Consider the following 4769-nt stretch of genomic DNA (forward strand, 5'->3'; position numbering starts at 1 on the left):
AAGCCCATCTACATTGGACATACATATCCGGTCATGCATCCTCAACGCCCAATCATCACCAATAGTCACATCTCTGGTATCATCGTGCTGAACTCTTTCCTTAAGAACAAGCAAATGCGGATTATCATACTGGCGCTCTCTGATGCGATCATATAAGGATGATCGAGAAATCACACAAGCCAATACCCGACTAGGCTCCGAAATATCCAACCTCACGAACTGATTGGCCAAGGCCTGGACATCAACTGCAAGAGGTCTCTCCCCAACTGGAATATATGCCAAACTCCCCATACTCACCGCCTTCCGGCTTAAGGCATCAGCTAGCACATTGGCCTTCTCCGGATGGTACAAAATAGTGATAGCATAATCCTTTAGCAACTCCAACCATCTCTGCTGCCTCAAATTGAGATCCGTCTGTTTGAACAAGTGGTGGAGGCTAAGATGATCAGTAAACACCTCACAAGACACACCATACAAATAATGCCTTCAAATCTTCAATGCGTGAACAATGGAAGCCAACTCAAAATCATGAACAGGGTAGTTCTTCTCATGGGGCTTCAACTGAAGAGAAGCATAAACAGTGACTCTACCCTCCTATATCAATACACACCTAATACCAACTCTCAAAGCATCACAATACACGGTATATGAACCTGAAACTGATGGCAAAACTAACACTGGAGCTGTGGTCAAGGTTGTCTTGAGCTTCTGAAAGCTCTCCTCACACTCATCCGACCACCTGAATAGAGCACCCTTTTGAGTCAACTTGGTCAAAGGCGATGCGATAGATGAGAATCCCTGAATAAACTGATGGTAATAACCCGCAAAACCAAGAAAGCTGCGAATCTCTATGGCTGAGGACAGTCTGGGCCAACTTTGAACCGCCTCTATCTTCTTCGGATCAACCTGTATACCCTCACTGGACACCACGTGCCCCAAGAAAGCCACTGAACGCCGTCTTAAGAATATTTGAGTCCCTGATCTTCAACTGGTGATAACCTGAACGGAGATCAATCTTGGAGAACACTCTCGCTCCCTGAAGCTGGTCGAATAAATCATCAATGCGAGGCAAACGATACTTATTCTTAACTGTTACTTTATTGAACTGCCTATAATCAATGCACATCCCCATCGTGCCATCCTTCTTCTTCACAAATACTATTGGTGCACCCCAAGGCGACACACTAGGCTGAATGAAACCCTTATCAAGGAGTTCCTGAAGCTACTCCTTTAACTCCTTAAACTCCGCTGGTGCCATACGATACGGTGGAATAGAGAAGGGCTGAGTGCCCGGCACCAGGTCAATACCAAAATCAATATCCCTGTCCGGTGGCATGCCCGACAGGTCTGTAAGAAACACATCGGGAAAATTCCTCATAACTGGAACAGAATCAATACTATGAGTCTCTGCACTGACATCCCCCACAAAGGCTAAATACGAAAGACAACCCTCCCCAACTATACGCTGGGCCTTCATGAATGAGATTACCCTACTAGGAATAAAATCAGTCGAACCTCACCACTCAATCTGTGGCACACCCGATATAGCCAATGTGACTGACTTAGCATGACAATCCAGAATAGCACGACATGGAGATAGCCAATCCATGCCCAAAATAACATCGAAATCCACCATACATAATAATGAAAGATCCTCTCGGGTCTACAGGCCCCCAATAGTCACCACACATGACCGGTACACACTGTCTAGAGTAACAGTATCGCCTACCTGAGTAGATACATGAACAAGTGAAACAAGAGACTCACAAGGCGTATCTAAATAACGAGCAAAGTATGATGACACATAAGAATAAGTAGAACCAGGATCAAATAATACAGAGGCATCTCTGTGGCAGACTGAGACAATACTTGTAATGACAACATCAGAAGAAATAACATCGGGTCTAGCTGGAAGTGCATAGAAATGGGCCTGACCACCACCTAATCGACCTCCCCCTCTAGGGCGACCCCTAACTGACTGACCTCCACCCCTAGCTAGATGGGTGGGTGATGGTGAAGTAACTGGCGCTGAAGCTGATGGCTGACTCCTCTGCTGAGATGAACCCGCAAGACGACGAGGACACTGCCTTCACATATGACCCATCTCTCCACACTCATAGCAACTCCCAGGTGTTGAAGACGGGGACTGAAGGTAACTCCTAGCACCAGAATGACTAGCATATGCACCTAGCATAGAAGAGCCCTGAACTGATGGAGCACAGGACGAACTCTGAGCTGGAAGGGAACTGAGTGATGACTGGTCCTGATGAGAACTGTGAGAACTATGACCCGATGATGCCCCACGATAACCTGGGCGAGCTGGCTGAGCATGCCTGAATGGACGACCTTTGTCGTGCTGAAACCGACCTCTCGAAGGAGCACCACCATAACTACCAGATCCTCAAGGCCTCTTGGCCTCCCTCTCATCTCGCTCTTGGCGACGAACTGACTCAATCTCACGAGCAATGTCTAATGCACTTTGAAACTAAGCTTAATAGGAGGGACTTCTACAGCCGCACAATTCTGAATTGCGGCCGCACTTCTTCAGGCTCAGCGGATCGCACAATTCTGTGTGCGACCACACGATTATAGTGCGGTCCGCACAATTTTCGATGGACTTCAAGTTCAAACTTTCTAATATTCCTCTTCTGTGGTCGCACAATTATTGTGCGGTCCACACATTGCAAAGTAGCACTGTCAAAATTTCTTCACATTCTGCGGCCGCACTAAAAATTCTACGGTCCGCACTTTGCCACTTTATGCTTGGTTTTAGTCCTTGTCCAAAAATACTCATTCTTGAGTTAAATTTCATTACGTTGGGTAATTTTCTAATACTTTTGCAAGAAAGCACATTTTATCAGTTTTCGGGAATAACTTAAAGCAGTTTTGAGCTAAAATGAATGTAAAAGGGTGCAAATAAATAGTCAAAATCCCTACTTATCAGTTGTATGCAGTGGTTGGGAGAAAATGTGACTGATATAGGGTGGGGATGAAGAAGAACTAAGACTTATTTGTTAATCATGCCAGATGTCTGGATCAACCAAGCTACATTTTCACCCCAAAAATTATTTTTCTAATATTTTCGAACATTTTGAGGAGTAAAAAAGACTTAATTCTACTATTAAACAAGACATTGCTGGGTTAACTTGGCAACTAGATTATGCCAAATTGAAAAACTGGTGCTTCTAAAATTATGTCACTTTTGGTGAAGCTTTGTTCTCCAAATAACTTTCAATGACTAAGAATCTAAAATTTTATTATGCGCATCTAGCACCTTATGTGCTAGCTTTACTGTATATTCCTTTGCATTAGCACCCCAAGTAAATGTATTTATAGCTTGTGAGTACTCTTCCTTGTAGTTGTCGTCAAGCTTTAATTTAACGTTGGACTCCTTTTGCCTCAAATTTTGTTCATATATTTTTGGGTATGTTTGTATTGTTTCCTAATCGTTTTTAGTTTTTCTAGTTTTCTGATAAATGGGATTGGAAAAAATAATCTTTATTTTTGTATAATTCTGAGCAAATTTGTATAGTCTTTGTTTGTATTTCTAAAAAAAATCAGTTCTGTTTGTTTGAAATATCATATTAAAATGGTTACAATCCTTGTCTTTGAAAAATCTATAGGCATTCTTGGCTAAATTTGAGGTCTGTTAAACTTTTTTTTTATCTAACTTGACTTGTTGAAACTTATTTTAGCGTTCGATATATCTTAACTTGAAAGTGATGTGCAATAATATTTTTTTTGAAAGTCTGAACTTTAGAATCGTCAAAGTTTCGGATAAACAGGAGATGATGCATTTAGGGCTGTATTTGGAAATGAGCAGCCTGTCCTAGTTAGATGCTATGGTAGATCAGTGATGACAAGCTCTCTGAAAAAAAGATGAAGAAATCACCAAGCTTAAACAAAAGCATGCCAATAAAATAACTTCTCTGAAGGAAGAAATGAAGGAAATGATGGGAGAAGAAATGCGATGTTTTTTAGTCAATTGGTGAAAAACAATCCTAGGCTGGGTTTTTATGATATGCAAGGGTGTGTTGGATCTAATATTCCTTCATCGGTTGATGAAAGTAGTGCATGAGCTATGAGACACAAAAATCTACCATATTCTTCTGGCTTAGCTCAAGCTCCGAGTCTTGAAAAGGTGTTTATATTCACAATTCCAAAAACTACCTCAATCTTAACATACAAAATTATGTTTTCTAAAAGGTTGTGATAGAAAACTGAATCTATTGCCATGACTAAGATTCTAGGGGTCTTAATGTTGAACTAGCTGATGTGATAAGATTCTACGGGTCATAATGTTGAACTGGAAGATGTAAGCCTTTTAAGTGCCTCGCGATGGCACACAGTCAAGCTCTGAATCAATTGAAGCGTGTTTCACTCAATTTTAGTTTATAGTAATTTATACTAAAATAAAGTATTTGTCGAGTAAGTTGTTCTTGGTGAAATTTTCTAGCAAGTAAAAATAGCTTTCTAGCCACTTAAAGCTACTAACTTCCTTCCTAATCAATAATAGGTAGAGATGGTATCAATTCTAAGCTTATTTAATTTAAAGCCTGTTTATTGCAGTTTTATTGAGTTGTCCTTAAAACTTAAAAGCTATTGATCAAGATGTCCTTAAGCGAATTGTTCTTGAGCAATTAGTTTATTGGACCTGCATAAGATGAAAAATGGCATGCACAGGAATTGGTATAAATGCATTGTAATCATATGAAAGAGGGAATAGTTACTTCTCTAGGAATATACTGAAATGCAAGGATCTAACCATT

This window comes from Nicotiana sylvestris, chromosome 5 (assembly GCF_000393655.2).
Source record: "Nicotiana sylvestris chromosome 5, ASM39365v2, whole genome shotgun sequence".
Lineage (NCBI taxonomy): Eukaryota > Viridiplantae > Streptophyta > Magnoliopsida > Solanales > Solanaceae > Nicotiana > Nicotiana sylvestris.